The 19587-nt window shown below is 34.8% G+C and overlaps 1 long non-coding RNA gene across 1 annotated transcript in view; it reads right to left on the bottom strand.

Moving 5' to 3' along the window:
• Positions 1 to 16245, bottom strand: part of LOC133876415 (uncharacterized) — a 30053-nt gene extending 13808 nt beyond the window's left edge. The window contains exon 1 of the long non-coding RNA XR_009901532.1: positions 16168 to 16245. This is a non-coding gene — a long non-coding RNA (uncharacterized LOC133876415). The remainder of the gene's footprint in view (positions 1 to 16167) is intronic.
• Positions 16246 to 19587: the final 3342 nt, after the last annotated feature.

Genomic DNA, 19587 nt, shown 5'->3' with positions numbered 1-19587 from the left:
TCTTTTTCATTTACTTGGTCAAAGATGGAGAATTTTTCATTTACAAGCAATTCAATTATTATGTGTACGTATATCAGGGCGGCTCGACGAGACGACGACTAGTTTAAGATTTAAGTGAGGCATTTTATTTTTAATATATATATATATATATATATATATATATATATATATATATATATATATATATATATATATATATATATATATATATATATATATATATATATATATATATATTAACTATAATATTAATATTATGTTTTTATTTAAAAATTAATTTTCTCACTTTTTAAAATGTAAAATTGTTGTCTCTTTAAATTCTGATTGAAATTTTGACTGCTCAATGCTCATCACAAATCCTAAAAAATCTCTACTCATAACATAATTGAATATTATTATTATTTTCATTCTCTCCATTATTTTCAATAATAAAACGTTTAAAGTTAAAAAAATGTGTTTTGTTTAAGAATGTCTTTAATTAATATTATTTGATTCTTTTATTTAATATTATCAATTTTTTAAGACTTATTTCAAGAATAAAATGTTGAAAAATTAAATTATATTAATGCATTTTTAATTACTTATTACTATAACTAATTAGGGGTTTTAATTAAAAAATATTTACTATAATCAAGCCTTCAAATATTTTTTTATAATTTTTTTTTATTATTAATATCCATTAATTGAAAGCCTTAGGCTACCCCTGTATATATCCTAATGAAATAATGAGTTATCAATGCAAACAATGTTGCCCCAACTCCCAAGGCCAAGGGAGAGGAATCGCAAGCATATCATCATTTATTAAAGCAACCAAGGCAGTACGTTGTTTCTTCGTATTTTCAGACCATCCCTCATTTCCTTTCTTTTACCGACTCCGGTTGAAAATTCGTAATCTAAAATTCAACTATATAGAAAAACATACCCCAATGAGATTTTTATTTCTAAATTTAACAAGGTCTAAGGCCTCATTTTGTTCGCTAAATGAATATTTCATTAGAAAAATAAATAATTATTTTTGAGAATGAGGAAGAGTGAAATAGAATAATTATTCTAATTTCTTAGTTTGGTAACAACACATATACCACAATTGAAATTGATCCAAAATTACTAAAAAAACCTAAACAATTTCTTTTTTCTTTTTAAAAAAACTCAAATCTTAAAAAATAAAAAATAAATTTGACCTTAGATCTGTGGGGATCTAAATTGTTTGTTTGTTTGTTTTTTTTTTTTTCCTAATCTAAAATAATAATAGTAATTATTTAATTCTTTGTAAGTTTAGTTTGAAAAAATTAAAGAAAAATATGTATTTTTTTTGGAAAAGATTATCTGGAAATAGCTATTCCTTTAAAAAATGAGAAGAATAGTTATTTATCTTCGTAGGTCTCATTTGATTCGCGGAATAGGCACCTAGAATGGAATGGCTATTCCATAGGAATAACTATTCTTTAGTTTGGTAGGGATCTATTCCATGAAATAGCTATTCACTTACGAAAGATGAATACATATTCCTTGAGGTAAAGAATACAATTTCCGAAAAACCAAAAAAAAAAAAAACAAAACAAAAAAAAAATCATTTTTTATTTTCTTTCAAATCTTTTGTAAAAAAAAGAAAAAAAAAGAAAAAAAAGAAAAAAACTAAACTCCAAAGTGATTGGCCGACCACCCATTGCATTGAGAGAGAGAGGGGGGGGGGGGGGGGGGGGGGGGAGGGGGGGGGGAGAGAGGGTGGTGCAACCACCCCCGGAGCAACTGGGGCTGGCACAGGCCACTCCAAGTTCTCATCGGGGGTGGCGATGGGTTTCGGGGGTGGCCTCTGGTTCAACGGTGGGTGGTTGGCCACCCCAATGGGTGGTCGGCCACCCACCAATTTATTTCAATTTTTTTTTTTTTTTTTTTAGTTTGATTTTTTTTAAAAAAAATATATATATATATAATCTAGGGTTTTTTTTTAGTAATTTTCTTTGAATTCCGATTAAAATATGTTAGTTATTACTAAACAAAAGAATAAGAATAGTCATTTCATTCCGCCACCTTCTATTTTCAAGAATAACTATTCTTTTTTCTAATGGAATGACCATTCCACGAATCAAACGAGGCCGTAAAGTAATAGTTATTCTCATGGAATAGTTATTCAAATGGAATAGTCATTCCATTCTAATGACTTATTCTGCAAACCAAACGAGGCATAATTTTATTGATCGATCTACTCCTTACTTTTCTGTTTCTTTTATTTTCCTTCACCGAGTCAACACAAAATTTAATTGGCATGTAGCATTACTCCTACAACACAAAATTTAGGTCCAAGTGATCATAGTCCAAGAGCTTTTATTTCAATTTTTCAAAAGGTCACATTTTGTTGATACAATTTTCGGTATAGTGTAAATGACACGTTCTTCGATGTTCTTCACGTTTTTAAAAACACTGCAAAACAACTAAAATCAAAAAACCTTTCTAGCTAGCAATCTTACTCCGATTCTAAAGTTGGTATTTTAAAGAAAAAATATGCTATATGCATAAAATATTTGGTCTTCCGTTTATACTTGGAATATGCTCAAGCATTCAAGTGAATGATTATCTTGGAGAACGTCAATAATTGATCAGTTAGCTTTATTTGTTATTATTATTATTTTGAACAACTATATATATATATATATATATATATATATATATATATATATATATATATATATATATATATATACATTTTTATGAGGAAAAGGGGAAGTGGAGAATTATATCAAATAAAAAGACAAAACATATGGGTAGGACAGCCCAATAAAGGCCCAAGTACAACCATTACGGTGTTAGATTTGAAAACGGATCCTCTCCATTCATGGAGAGAAGTCAATCCTTTATAAAAAAAAAAAAAAAAAAAAAAAAAAAAAAAAAAAAAAAAAAAAAAAAAGGGGTAATATTGTCATTTTATTTTTTTAGACAATTTTACTCCTTATTTGAAAGGGCTCGGCTCCTCATTTAAAATGGAGAGGATCCGTTTGCGTTAAAATTTTAATGCCTCCAAATTATTTAATTAAGAATGATTTAGAATGTTACTTCTAAGTCTCTAACACCTCGTTATCAAATTAATATTGCAATAGAAAGTACACATTTTTTTTTAGTACATATATAAATAAAAAAAAATACTGTCAAAAGTACTTACAACATGCTAAAATACACAATTTAATCTCCCGAGAGATCAGCTAGATCTACAACTATACATATACACCTATATATGCACATCCTATACGGCCGGACTCTAGCACTAATTAATTTGTAAAACAAAATTGTTTTATTGGTGAAAAAATACGCAAATCCATGACTTAATAAGTAAATAGTTAATGATAATTAGCCTATACAGTGAGCCAATTTCATGCAAATAATAGAAAGGTCCGCATATAAATATGCACAAAAATAATGTTATGAATTAATTAAACAGTGACCATAATAAAGTTATAGCTCATCGGGAGTATAACAAAATGAAAAGAATATTTGATAAACTAGATGACTACTTATCACCGAACCCAAAAGTTCAAACCGATAAGAAATATTAAATCTAATCATTATTTAATATTTTTAACATCCCTTTCACGTGTGAGCTCAAAACTCATTTTTAAAAAGTGAGCTCAACTATTACATAAGCACAAACTCATGTATTGCATAAGTAGTATAAATATTTGAGTGCAAGTGTTGTTTTGGTAAGTCAACCAAAACACTTCGCAATCATTTCTTTGGCATATGCATTCACAATGTAAAAGAAGAATCATGGGTGTTGGGGATAAATTCCACTCAACCCGATCCAAGGAGGAGATAGACATTTAACAACTACTTCAGGGAAATCAGGTATCAGTTATCTCAGTAAATTGGAATAGGACTCTAATTAGCCCAAGTATAGTTTGATCAGTAGTCCTATCTCTGGTAGAATTAGAATAGGACTTATGGTCCAATCAGATAAGAAGAATGATCAGATCAAAAGTCTAAGAAGATATCAGATTCGAAGTCTAATAAAATATCAGAGTCCAATTAGAACTCTGACATCAATTCTAGATCTCGATTAGAACTCTGACAGCAGTTCTAGATCGACAAGGAGCAGGAATTCTAATCCAGCTTTGACTCCACCTCTTTGCCTATAAATAGGCTCATACCACAGGTATAAACTAAGACTCAGTTTTTATGCACATAACATTATTTTCTTATAAAAGCTAATTTAGGCATCGGAGAGAACCCCCGGAAGGGTCCCCTAGTTTTTGTTGTTTTGTAGAATTATTAAGAAGCATGAAGAACATCAGAAGAACGTGCAGATTCACACCATACCGGAAACTGTACCAACAGTTTGGCGCCGTCTGTGTGAACGATTATTCGTTCCTCATAAAAGAAAAAGAAGATCCAGCATGGTGATGAACACACATTCCGGAAACCATACCAACCGAGAGCCCATAGTCTAAATGGAGCCAGTTATTCAGAATAATTTTCAGCCTCCACCGAAACCTCCCCCGGGGGGTGGAGATCAAGATCGCATAACAGCGCTGGAAGCCCAAATTGAATCTTTAACACAGCGGAATGCCGAGTTGCTGCGCAGGAGGCCGGAACAGCCCAATCCCGAGATGAACAGGGATGAGCGTGAGGAAGAAGATCACAACAGCAACACTAATCCTCGGACGGAGGATGATCGCCAAGGAGATCTGAGCAGAGTTATTGCCGAGCTGGAGAGAAGGTGCACGTACATGGAGATGGAAAGAAAGGACAAAAGCAGATCTGTAATGGTGGACAAGCTCCTAATGGGTACAGACTCACCCTTCACCAGACGGGTGGCAGACTATCGGCTTTCCGATAAGTTTAAGGTACCCCAAATTCTTTATGCAGGAGACAGAGATCCCTTGGATCACCTAGAAAATTTTCGAGATCATCTAGACCTTCACGGGACACCCGATGAAGTAGCATGTCGGGCCTTCCCTCTTACTCTTTCGGGGAATGCCCGAGACTGGTTCAGGAAGCTACCCCCGAATTCCGTTGATCAATTCAAGGAGTTGTCCAAAATATTCCTAACCGAATTTCTAGCTTTCCGAACAAGGAAGAAGCCTTCGGGATATTTGCTATCATTGCACCAGCAAAGCAACGAAAGTCTTAAGGAGTTCATGGCTCGGTTTAACCGAGAGAAGGTAACGGTCGAAGATCCAACTGAGGATATGGTCTTTGCTGCCATTTATCAAGGAATTTCACTCGATGAGCCTTTGATGAAGAAGTTGGTCCGGAAGCAATCGAGTACCTTGCAGGGCCTCATGGATAAGATAGAAGAATTCATCAATCAGGAAGAAACGCTGAAGTCTATGGCCAGTTCTAGGCCACCCCGAGAGACAGCCCCAGAAAAGGAAAGGAAAGAATTCAGGAAAGCTGATGGGGAAGAGCAGAGGCAGGTAAAGAAGTTCAAAGATTACAATTTTACACCTCTCAATGCCGAGATATCAGAAGTCCTTATGGAGATAAAAAAAGATCCAGCGTTCCGGGAACCACAAAAGATACCAGGTAATCCTCCTTACAGGAATGCAAGCAAATATTGTGATTTTCATAAACAAGCAGGTCATTACACCGAGGGGTGCGTAACCCTAAGGTTGTTAATAGAAGAATTCATAAAGAATGGCAAGCTGTTTCGGTTCTTGGGAGAAAACTGAAACCAGCAAGGAAATAACAGGCTTCAGAATCATCAGGACAATCAGTCCCGAGATCAACAGCTACGGGATTACTATCCCCGAGACCGTCCTCAGCTAGGCGAGAGGCATCAAGAGAATGATCCCCGAAATGACATAGAAAGAAGAGAAGACCGAGGAAGCAAAAGCCCTAGGCATAGAGAGCCGAGGAAACAACAGTATCTGCTGTGATCCCATAAAAAGGACTCTCGGGAATTTCAGGCTTGCTTTTATTTTTTAGCATTTATATTTGCAAAGAACTAGACTTTTATTTTTAATTCAGACTAGACAGAAAATTCCCCAGATTTTGGGAATAAGTATTTTCAGAATAAATGAATAAAGCTGACTTAAGCATCGGAGTGTTTCCGGTCTAGGGACCGGCAACCCGTTGATGTTGCTTATTTTGTAGGTAAAGCCTCTCGGATCAGTCCTAGCCGAGTACAAGAAGAAAACTCTCGGATCAGTCCTAGCCGAGAGTCTCGGATCAGTCCTAGCCGAGTGCAAGAAGAAATCTCTCGGATCAGTCCTAGCCGAGTACAAGAAGAAAACTCTCGGATCAGTCCTAGCCGAGTACAAGAAGAAAACTCTCGGATCAGTCCTAGCCGAGAGTCTCGGATCAGTCCTAGCCGAGTACAAGAAGAAAACTCTCGAATCAGTCCTAGCCGAGAGTCTCGGATCAGTCCTAGCCGAGTACAAGAAGAAAACTCTCGGATCAGTCCTAGCCGAGAGTCTCGGATCAGTCCTAGCCGAGTACAAGAAGAAAACTCTCGGATCAGTCCTAGACGAGAGTTTCGGATCAGTCCTAGCCAAGTGCAAGAAGAAAACTCTCGGATCAGTCCTAGCCGAGAGTCTTGGATCAGTCCTAGCCGAGAGTCTCGGATCAGTCCTAGCCGAGTACAAGAAGAAAACTCTCGGATCAGTCCTTGCCGAGAGAGAGAAATAAAGAGAGCCAGGGGGGTCGGATTTAACCCTCGGGTTTTGCAGGTTTTTCAAGAGACAGGGAGAAAACCCTAAGGAAAAACAAGAAGGTAGTGGGGGGTAAGATTTAACCCTCAGGTTTTGCAGGTTAGCAGGTTTTCAGAAGGAGACAAAGCTCGGGTTTCCTTAGACATGGAATTTCCATTATTCAAGCAAGCTTCGGATAAGGGATAAATTCCACTCAACCCGATCCAAGGAGGAGATAGACATTTAGCAACTACTTCAGGGAAATCAGGTATCAGTTATCTCAGTAAATTGGGATAGGACTCTAATTAGCCCAAGTATAGTTTGATCAGTAGTCCTATCTCTGGTAGAATTAGGATAGGACTTATGGTCCAATCAGATAAGAAGAATGATCAGATCAGAAGTCTAATAAAAGATCAGAATCCAATTAGAACTCTGACATTAATTCTAGATCTCGATTAGAACTCTGACAGCAGTTCTAGATCGACAAGGAGCAAGAATTCTAATCCAGCTTTGACTCCACCTCTTTGCCTATAAATAGGCTCATACCCCAGGTATAAACTAAGATTCAGTTTTTATGCACAGATCATTATTTTCTTATAGAAGCTAATTTAGGCATCATAGAGGATCTCCGGAAGGGTCCCATTAAGAAGCGTGAAGAACACCAGAAGAACGTGCAGATTCACACCATACCGGAAACTGTACCAACAATGGGTCTTCTACTAACACATTTCACGCATTTCTTATGGTTGATGTTGAGCTGACATTATATTTGTATATATAGTAGCGTACATACTATTTTGATTTCGATACAATTGACATTTACACCACATCAAGAAATGTCTAATACATGAAATATAGGAAATGCCTACTAGGGGTGAGACCCAGTGGACCTACTAGGAGGTGGCAGCAGCGGTTCAGCTGGTCGCCTTTTATACAAGGGCGACAACATAAAGGGCAAAGGTGGTTGAACTCCAGACAATTCTTCCACGTCTCTTGCATGAATTAACTTCTTGATCCATTTTATCACATGATCAAAACGTAATTACCACAGACAATTTCAGACAAAAAAAATAAAATAAAAATATAAAGAAAAGATATATAGCAGTACTAATTGGTGTTAAAAGACATAAATACAATGCAAATATTAGAAGTAGACATAATTTCATCAAAACAGGCTAGGCATCGTGAACTTCAGTTAGAGTAGCCTAGCTTCTATTAATTGTACTGAATAATTTTACACAAAATGTGAAGCAATAGCAAATACATGTACAAAATTTAGAGATCGATCGAGAAAAGGGTGCTTCGATCTCTTACCGGTGGTGACGAACAAGCTGCATGCAAGGAAGAGGGGGGTAAGCACAAGAAACCCACCCAAGGAGGGAGCGTCTCCTGACCTCAAGCCAATTGCATTGTGGTAGAGACTTGCGAATGTCACAATTAATATATAGACAGGCCTGTTTGATTATTCCATGCAATTTCAAATCTACCCACTTTAGCCCTTCTCGTTTAATGGGTAAAAGATGGAAAATTTTCCATTTATTACAATTCGATTAGTACGTATATAGTCCGTGACCCAACGCATGGGTCATGAGAAATGGTCCATGTTTTGGCGTACTTAAGTAACTTCTATCTCCATTTACAATTCGATTAGTATACAGTGATCGAGTTGTTGGAATTAAATAGCATTACCCCTGAGTATTTTTTTTAAAAAAAAATTTTAACGGAAGGTTTGAGTATTTTATTGATCAAAGATCACGAGTATAAAACTCTTACTTCACAAAGTATAAAGCTTTGTAAAATTATAGTCATATGCTGTGATGTTACATAATCATCGATACAAATAAAAAATTTTACAATAAAGTGCTATTTATGACTTTCATCTTTCGCTAACCCGTGTATAAAAATATATAGTAGTTAAAGAGCAGATATGCTCCGAGCAAATTAGATCTAAGACAAAGGTAGCCAAATATCCTAAAAAATTATTTAAATTGGCCGTAAGAGATAACCCTTTGCACCGAACTATCACTACAAAAAAAAATGATTTTCGCCACTTACATTTCGCCACGTGTACGGTCACTGTACACATGGCGAACTGTTGGCCACGTGCAAGTGGCCACGTGTGCCCCACGTAGCGGATCTGGGTGTCATTAAATGCACATTTAGCCACGTGTATTTTAATACACATGTCCAAGTGGTCACGTGTATCAAAATACACGCGGCTAACTGTCAGCCACGTTTAAAATACACGTGGCGAACAATTTAGCCACGTGTATTAAATACACGTGGCTAAATGTTAAAAAAAAAAAAAAAAAAAAAAAAAAAGATTTTTTTTTTTTTTTTGACACGTATTCTTAACACATGTCGCCAACAATGATATTATTGCTTAAAAAGAAGAAGAAGAAAAGAACAGATCTATTTTTTTTTTTTTTTTCCTTCCTAATACGTATACGATATACCCATACGAAACACAGAAACAACTCGTCGTCGACATATCTACTGGCTGGCCGGAGTTTGGAGAGATAGAGAGAGATACAGAGACAGAGAGAGATACAGAGAGTGAGAGAGACAGAGAGAGAGAGAGAGACAGAGAGAGAGAGAGAGAGAGGTATTAGAGAGAGAGAGAGAGTGAAAGGGATTTAAGGCCGGTGATGTACTGGCCGGCCAGTCGGAGTTTGGAGAGATAGAGAGAGAGAGAGAGAGAGAGGTATTAGAGAGAGAGAAAGTGAAAGAGATATTGTTTTCTTACCCGCCGGTGATGTATTGGCCGGCCGGTCAGAGTTTGGAGAGAGAGAGAGAGAGAGAGAGCGATATAGTACCGTGAGAGAGAAGAAGACGCGTGCAGTATCGTGAGAGAGAAAGAACAGTGAGAGAGAGAGAGAGAGAGAGAGAGAGAACGAGTGCAGTATCGTGAGAGAGAGAGAGAGAACGAGTGCAGTAATATATATAATGATTTTTTTTTTTCTTTTCAAATATTTGAAACTTCAAATTAATAATGTGTAGGTGGACGCGGGACAACTCCCGCGCGCCTACCTACACAAATTCTGGCCACGTGGCCTAAAGCCACGTGGCCAATTCTCTTATACATATACATATATATATTTTTTTATCAAAACCTTAATAAAATTTGTTTTTATTAATATATATTTGATAAAAACAATTGGCCATGTGTATTAATTACACGTGGCCAATTGCAAATATAAATATAAAAAAATATTAAAAAATACAAATATTTTAGCCATATGTATTAATTACACGTGGCCAATTAGCCACGTGTATTAATTACACGTGGCTAATAGGCCACGTTTATTAATTACACGTGGCCAATTAGCCACGTGTAATAAATACACATGGCCAATTAGCCACGTGTAATAAATACACGTGGCTAACTGTCATCTAGCCACGTCTATTTATTACACGTGGCTAATTGGCCACGTGGCTAAAGTAACGGCTACTGTAACCACGTGACTAATTGCATGTTTTTTTTTTGTAGTGTATCCAAGCCATAAGAGATAACTCTTTACACTGTCACACACCTGACAAACTTTCATCCCATAGATTGCCCATGAGAATAAATCTACAGACAATAGAGGACCCAGACTTGACAATTTGAAGGGCCCAAATTTATTTTATTTAAAAAAAAAAAAAAATTAGGAGGGGCAAAACTAGTATTGATGGAGTGGTGTGGATAAATCATTACAAAATCTATCTATCTATGCTGAGGCCTAAGAATTCAAAGTTACTTTGAAGCCACGTCATTTAGTATTCGCAGAAGAAAAATAGGAGAAAATATTTGATCCTCTTTTTTATATTTATGTTTAATTCTTACCATTCGCGTCTAGTTAGTATGGAGGTTTAACAATATCAGAGCAGTTCAATCTCCATTCCCTCTTTCTCTATTATTCACAGTTCACCCATGTACACACACGACACCCATAAGTAGACAACACAAAATGTAAAGCATGCAATAGCATACCCAGTAACACACACACATATATGTCAAACAATATATACAAAACTTAGAGAGGAAAAGGTGCTCCGATCCTCTTATTGGTGACGAACAAGCTACATGCAAGGAAGAGGGCAGATACTCTATAGGTAGTTCCCTTCCCTAAATATAGAGAGAATTTAAAAGAAGTCACAAAAAATCACCCACATCAGTTTTCCTATATTTTCCTAAACCCTTGGGTAGCACTGTAGCTACCCTATCCAATGAATTATATAATGATAAAAATGACAGAAAGTAGGAAAGTAAGAAATCTAATAAAATAAGAATAAAGAAAGAATATTAAATTGATATAGGAGAATATAAAGGAATCTATTGTGAAATATTTTTTGAGTAATGATTCACTACCACCTAAATATACAACTTTTCACCACCTTGCCTATGTGGCAAGGTGGTCCACCATCTTAATTTATTTTTAAAAAATAAAAAAATTCAAAAAATAGTGGGGGACCACCTTGCCACATAGGCAAGATGGTGAAAAGTTGTATCTTTCGATGGCATTGAATCATTACTCATGCTTTTTTTATAGAGAAGCAAAAAGTAATTTTGTTTCCTAAATTTAAGAAAAATAGTTAAGTATATGCTGCTAATGCTCTAAGAAATTTGTCCAACAAAAACAATCAAGGCATTTTCAGACCATACATCCCTCATTTCCTTCCTTTCCTTTTCCAAGAAAATTTCCTGCGAGTCAATTTGTAAGAAATTTCTATCTTAAAAAAACAACCAAGGCATTTTCAAACCATATATATATATCCAACATTTCTTTCCTTTCTTTTTCCTAGGAAACTTCCTATATATAAATCAACTTATAAGAAATAAGAAATTTCTGTCCTAAAAAAACAACCAAGGCATTTTCAGACCAATATCCCTCATTTCCTTCCTTTCCTTTTCCTTTATAATCTAAAATCCAACTACATCTATATAAAAATAAACAAATAAATAAATAAAATCCAACTATAGAAAAACATTTTCCAATTATTAATTATTTCAAATTTTAAGGATTTTTTGTAATTATCGTTCACCGAGTCAAGTTGAAAAACCATCATCTAATTAAAATCCAACAACAGAAAATTTATGTGGAGGTGATAGCTAGTCTAAATAGCTTTTATTTCAAATTTTCAAAAGGTCAATCTTCTTCGATCCTTTCTTATTCTTTTCTTTTCCTTTACCGAATCACGTTGAAAAATCATCATCTAAAATCCAACTACAATTAATATACCTAGCTAGCTAACAAAATAGTCCAAGAGTTTTTATTTCAAATTTTCAAGACCACATGTAAACACGACCCTAAATAACTCCCACGGTCCCACCCCCCAACCCTCAATCGGGTCACATTGAAAAATCATCTAAAATCCAACTACAGAAAACTCATCAAAACGTACAAGACAGTTTATTTTCTCAAATTTTCAAAAGGTTCATTTCTGTGAAAGTAAAAAATTAGTCCCTAGGTTTTATAATCTTTAAAAATTGCTACTTAGCTAGGTTTCAAAATAAAAATAAAAATCACTATAGATGTTTTAATTTAATCATTTTAAAAATCACTCGCTCCATTAGTTTTTCTATCCAAATTGTTGACGAAGTTTTTGCTGCATCAAGTAGTTGCCAAGTCACCCTTAACAATATATTTGGCAAGAAAAAAAAAAGATATTACCAAATAGTTTTCATTTGATTTATCATTAGGTTTCCAATGTTAAAGAAACCCCTACCCTTTCCCACCCCTATGACCACCTTTATGGGGTGGAAGTTCCGTGAACCACCTCAACGTACAACAAGCGTGTGGTGAAAATCCTACAACTCCTGGTAGTGGGATTTCTCCTCCACTGCTTCCATTTCTATTCTTTTCTGTTTTTTCTTTTTTTACAATTTTTTACTTTTTATTTTTTATTTTTGTTTTAAAGGATATGTTGATATGGTAACAATTTCCACGTGACAATGTTTTACAGGTCTCACATGGGCTTGAGGGGCCGGAGATCAAGATTCTGTGTCATTCTTAAAATTGTGACCGTTTGTTTTAAGAAGTGCAAGGTCATGAAATTCTTAAAGTTGTGACAATTCATTTGAAATGAGCCTTCACTATTTTGCCACCTCATCAATTTTTGAACAAAAAAAAGGTGTATGCCAATCACCCAAATAGAGTCATTGGGCTACCTTCTATACACATTAGGGGATGGTTCAACCACTCTCTCAAATTCTCAATCCTTAAGGGGAGTGGTCTTCAAAAGCCTTAGAGAATGGTCCAGCCACTCCAAAAAATAAATAGGTTTCTATCGTTATAAAAGTTGATAAAATCCGTTAATATGTCACATCAGTACCAATCATATTATGACATGTGTTACTTATACTAACAACTTATTAAAAAAAATTAAAAACCAAATAATATATATATATATATATATATATATATATATATATATAAACAAATTGAAGGAGATAGGTCGAGTCACCCTTTTGGCCAAATAGTAGGTGAAAAACCACCCCAAAGCCTGTCCATTGAAGACGACCTTAGTAATAGTAGCAAATTACCTCTTTAATCTTTTTATTTGTGTGAAAATATGAAATTAACATAAAAAATATGGTGATGAGATATATAGCATTACCCCTAGGTAGTTTTTATTAATTAAAATAATTAAATTGGTTTATATTCTCTTATTTTTATTAATCAGTAATATTTTAATTATTGTTTTGAAACAACAGTTGATGAAATATATTAAACACTTATCAAATAATTGATTAAAATTTTATATTGATGTTTTAATAAAGATTGTATAATAAAGTGTAATTGTTGAAGTTTATAATACTAAAGTATTTAGATTTGCAGATAAATATACTAAAATTTTATTTCAAGTGTTTTTGCAACAAAATATTGACGTTAGAATTTGAAAAGTGCCTTTGATCGATGGACTATCATGATCATAGATATATGGTCACATAAATAACTTAATTGACGGTGGTATATATTGTGCACATCTTGCATGTGAGTAGCCTCTTTATGTTAGAAATGAGCAATATCACTCTCGTCGGACACTGATCTCTGTCGACCATAGGTACTCTCTCTCTCTCTCTCTATCTCTCTCTCTTATCCCTTGATGTTTTGGTGATGCAGGGATCGGAGGACCGGCCGGATTTTGAATCTAATTTTGGGTTTTTGTTGTTTTGGTTTGATGGCCGGGTTCGAATCCCGCGACTGGGTTTTTGTTGTTTTGGTTTTTTGAATCTAATTTCTAGCGACTGGGCAATTTTGGTGATTCTTGGTTTTTGTTTGTGATTTTTGGTGATTTTTTGGTATTGCGGTCGGCGGAGGATTTTTGTTGATTTTTAGGGGATTTTTTGGATTGGATTTCATGGGGGAAGGAAGGGGAAGATTTCGCCGGCCTTGTAAAAGTTTCCGGCAAGGAAAAAAAAAATAAATTTCCCGACGAGGGCTAGAAAGAAAATACCGGTAAATAAATAAATGAAGTAGTTAGCGACGTGGGTTAGTTCCACATGGCTAAAAGTGCCCCCTTTTTTTTTTAGCCACTTGTGAGTGGCACGTGGTTAAGTAACCACGTGTATATACCACGTTGCTAAGTGACATTTAGCAACAACCGGATTAACCATGCGGGACCCACGTGGCTAGCAGTTAGCAACATGGATGACCCTCATCCACATGGCTAACTGCATGTGACTAAATACTAAGTTTTTTGTAGTGATATATCCTTCAATAATAAGCGCGTGTGTGTGATAATTTTTTTTTTTTTGCCCTTTTTTTATGAATATCATACATACTATACTGTCTTTGTCATAAAAATTAAAAAAAAAAAGAAAAGAAAAAAAAAGTCTGTTTCATTTGAAGAAAAATGGATAAGAAAAGAAAAGGTATGAAGGAAATTAAAGGATTTTTTTTTTAATGAAAATAGAGCAAAATATATTTTGAAAATTAATTTTAACCTAATATCTTGATCTTTGAAAATAATTTTCAATTTATTTTGAAGAAGTTAAATTATAATTACAACTAAGTATTAAATTAAAAACATAACTTTTTGTGCCTGTTATAAATTTGACCATGATTTCATTGAAAATTACATAAATCATTTATTTTTTTGCACCATAATTCCAAAATTGGAAGCCAAACGAATTTAGAATATTGAGTTTCAATAACGCTACACAAGTTCGTGAAGCAGAAAGATCAATTATTGAAGTTCCTCCAAGATAACCATTCCACATTTTGTAGCTACAAAATCAATTGAAGGAACAAGTTAACTGGAAGTGTCATGGGTCTTCTGTTAACATATTTATTCAATGGTTGCTGCTGAACTGACATTTAGAGTAGAATACATATGCTATTTTGATTTTGATATTAATTATGCTATTTATGACATTTACACCACATCAAGATATGTCTAACACATGAAGTACAAGGAATGTTTGTTAGGGATGAGGCCCTGGGGGAGCCGTAAGACATGGCGGTGGCGGTTCAGGTGGCCGTTGTTGCATTAGTTTTGCTAAGAGCAAAGGTTGACCTTTCTTTTGTGTTACAATAAGGGCTCCTGACAATTTTTTTTATATCTTTTGCATGAACTAGTTTCCCAATTTTTTCACCTGATCAGAGTATTTACCACCGATAGTTTCAGACAAGGAAAAAAAATAAAGCAAAGATGGTACTAACTCGTATTAAAAGATCATATATACAATGTAATTAAAAGTAGATCTGACATAAACGTGGGTATCAAGTTCATCAAATTCTAATAGCCTTGTATTCTGTTGCATAATTTTTCAATATATTTTATAGTTGTAAAGCTATTCCGCCTTCTATGCCACAAATTTGACCACGCATTCAATCAAGTTAGGGAGGATAGACTTATATATCAAGAAGAGAAATTCTTTATGAATATTGATGGTGTTAGAATATATTTCCATATAATTGTGATTGTAATCAAATATATCCTTGTGATTGATTATCAAATCCTTGTGATTTGAAAAATTGTTGGATTGGTGTACTTATCGAATAATAGAGCGTCAACAAGGCCAGATGAAACTCGTTCTGTCTTCAATTGTCGAAGAAACATATTGGTAAAAAAAAGAACCTCACGACCGACTTCTATTCAAGAGGAAGGAAAAAAAAAATTGAATTCCACATGCCATTGGTGATCAAAGATTGGCATTAGTTGATGGCTCTGATACCATAAAGAAATATATAATGTTAAGGAAATATAAAGAAAATAACATAATAAGAAAAAATAGAAATAAGGGATTTTACGGGTACTTCGGTGTTAAACACCTACGTTTATCGCTAAGGAAGAGTCCAAATTAATTAAGGGCTACATTTTGTCTTGTTTCTTGATGATTTTTATTACAATACCAATAATTCCTGGCCTATTTATAAGGAAAATGTAAACGGTGAATACAATATAAATAAGGTAATCAAATCGATCGCAAGGATTTGATTATCACTCACAGCTAATAATCAATCACAAGGATTTTATGAAAATATATTCTAATAGATGGAGCAGTGTGGCTTAATCAATACATACAAAATTTAGAGAGAAAAGGTGCTTCTCTCACCGGTGACGGTGACGAACAAGCTGCATGCAAGGAACATGATGGTAAGCAAAAGAAAACCAAAGAGGAAGCGTCTATTGACCTGAAACTTCATGTTGCATTAATTGTGGAAGAGACTTGCAAAAATCACAATTACTATATACGCGCAGTTCAAACCTTACCCACTTTAGTCTTGTTCCTATACTGGGTCAAAGATGGAGAATAATAAAGGCAACGAGTCGGGTTGAAAAATCATAATCTAAAATCCCACAATAGAAAAACATTTCCCAACGAGCTAGATAGTAAGAGTTTGTATATATTTTCAAATTTTAGGAGTTTTTTTTATTCTCATTTACTGAGTCAAGTTGAAAAATCATTTTCTAAAATCCAATAACAGAAAATGTACGTCAAGGGGATAGTCTAAGAGCTTTTATTCCAAATTTTCTTTATATGTACCCCCGGCCTTCTTCTAATTTCTTATATATTCTTTCCTTTTCCTTCACCGAATCCAGTTTAAGGTGATGCAGATAGAAATTTAAAACATCCCATGCAGAGAAACCAAGCCCTTTGAAGGATTAATTTAACTCAAAAGACATTGCCATGCACCTGAATTGAAAAAGACAGTTGATTTTGCATGTTGACCTGGATTAGTGCATGCTATGTAGGGTACTTCTTCAAGGCAAATAGGCATTATGCACTAAAAGAGGAATTAAAACTAACACCAAAAATGAGACAGATCCAATCAATCTCCCCCTACTCTTAAATCGATCATATGGTAACTGAAGTGTCACTATTTGACTGATACATTGGAATTTCAGCCTTCATGATCACCATTTAATTGAGACTGAAATGCTTGGCTTCAGCTGTTTAGTTTGGGCCTAACTTAACAGATGTAACGACTCACTCCAAACGATACAATATTGTCCGCTTTTAGCTCGATCTCTTGATCCAGACTTTTTAGGAGGTCGCCTGCCATCTTTGTACTACTCTCACAGAAGCAAGCTTAATTAATTGCGAAGTTTTGATAGGTTCAAAGTGATCAAGACTTTAAAACGAGTTGTGTCAAGAAATGTGCAAATATACATATAAGCACATTCTTATTCCCATACCTAAGCGATGTGGGACGTCACAATCACCCACTCTTGGGACTCAGCGTCCCCGTTGGCAACCCTCATGGGATCACCCCATTCTTGGCGTCCCAGCGAGTTTCCGCTAGCGATCCTCATAGGCTTGTGCACGCTCCCTCATCTCAAGCTGGACAATGACTCTGATATCATTTATAACGATTCACCCCAAACGACACAATATTGTCTGCTTTTCACTCTCTCGAACCAGACTTCCCAATAATTCACCCCATCCTAGTACTACTCTCATAGAAGCATGCTTAACTGTAGAGTTATGATAGGTTCATTGTCATCACGGCTTTCAAACACGTTGTGTCAAGAAATGTGCGAATATACATATAAGCACATTCTCATTCCCATTCTCATATCCAAGTGATGTGTGACGTAACAGTCCGAGTGGTGATTGACGTGATGAAAGAATCATAGTTAGATCCTAAACCAGACAGCATATAGGCTAGGAGACTAATTCTGAATCCTTTAGTGGTTCATCAATAGCGGTTATTATCATCTATCCGCATATTAGGTAATGAGCATATTTTAGTCTTTTAAGCCTTCTTTGAGTTTCTATTAGGACATATTTTAAATGATTTTAAAAATAATTTAGGCCGATTTTTAGTATTTTGGGCTTGTTTTAATCTTTTTTAAACTCTAATATTTTGAAAATATATTGATTTCATATTACTTTTGCCTAGCTTTTTGCTCAAGTGTTACACGAGAAAGCAACACAGCCAACCAAACTAATGTAAAAATAACCTATTCTTAATCCAAAATGAAGTCATTTTGGTATTAAACACAAAAACAATGTCATTTTGGTGAATTTATTAAACATAATATATATAATATATATAATAAATATATAGTATATATAAAAGGTGTGCGGATGTGGTTATTGACCGCATCCGCATATCCTAAAAATGCTATTCGCATATGCGATAATAGTTTTTTCTAACTGCATCCACATCCACATGTGGGGATAGTTGCAGATAGTAGATGCATAACCGCATCCGGATACCCTAAAAATGCTATCCTCATATGCGATAATAGGTTTTACTAATCGCATCTACGTCCGCATGTGGGGATAGTTGCGTATAGTAGATACATGTGCAGTTAACATCAGCACATATACTCCCATACTTAATACAATACAATACAATATAAGGTAAGGCATGTGAGATAATGGCAAGCCCCATTTGTTCGGAGATGTGCTCGAATATCTCGAGCTCCATTTGTTCGGGTTGTCCAAACATATGCATGAGCAGATGGGTCCATGAAATTGACAATATATACTCATAGAGTGAGCCAATTTCATGCGACTTATGGAAAGGTTCACGTATAGATTATATGCACGAAAATAATGTTGTGAATACTTGGGCAGTGACAAATGACAATAATAAAGCTATAGCTATCCGGAGTATAAAAGGAATGAGAAGACTTGATAAAGTCTACCTTTATCAGATTAAATATTTTGTATACGTTGTAACTGTAATTATCGATCTCTAGCTAATTAACTTAGTTGACCAAGTGTAGATAAACTTATATCTTTTCAGTTGCATTTAGAAAGTTTAGTTCTATTTGAACAATAACTCATGTGATGACGATGCTGTATAAATATTTGCACTTCACATTCATTTGTTTCACATATGCTTTCACAATGTAAAGAAGAATCATACGTTTGGTGCTGAACCGACATTTAGAGTAGAGTACATACTATTTTGATTTTGATATTTTGTTATTGATGACATTAATTCCCGCCGAATCAAGAAATGTCTAATACATGAAATACAGGGAATGCCAATTAGGGGTTTGGCCCTGGGGTGCTCGAGGAGATGGTACGTGGCGGCGGTTTAGGTACTACACTCGACATTAATCTTGCCAAGGGCAAATGAAAGCCTTTCCTTTGTTTTATGGTAACAAATTTAGAGAATTTTATCGGGATCTATTACATGGATTAATTTTTCTATTTTTTCACCTGATCAAAGAGAAAAATGATGATATAAAGTTAGAGACAAAATATATACAAAATTTAGAGAGAAAAGGGGGTACAAACTAAGGGGGAAGCGTCTCTTGACCTCAGACCTCATGTTGCATTGTGGAAGAGAGTTGCCAATATCACAATTATATTATATATAGCCACTCCTGTTTGATTATTCCATGCAATTTCAAACCTTAGCTACCCACTTTAGTCGTTTTCCTTTACTCGGTCAAAGAAGGAGAATTTTCCATTTACAATTTATTTTCCTTTACTCGGTCAAAGGAGAATTTGCCATTTACAATTTATTTAGGGTTGCTTGGATTTGTGAGTTTATTAAGTCCGATTTAA

Source organism: Alnus glutinosa, chromosome 8 (genome assembly GCF_958979055.1).
Source record: "Alnus glutinosa chromosome 8, dhAlnGlut1.1, whole genome shotgun sequence".
Taxonomy (NCBI): domain Eukaryota; kingdom Viridiplantae; phylum Streptophyta; class Magnoliopsida; order Fagales; family Betulaceae; genus Alnus; species Alnus glutinosa.
The sequence above is the reverse complement of the archived record's forward strand: the minus strand, read 5'-3'. Positions and strand labels throughout refer to the sequence as shown.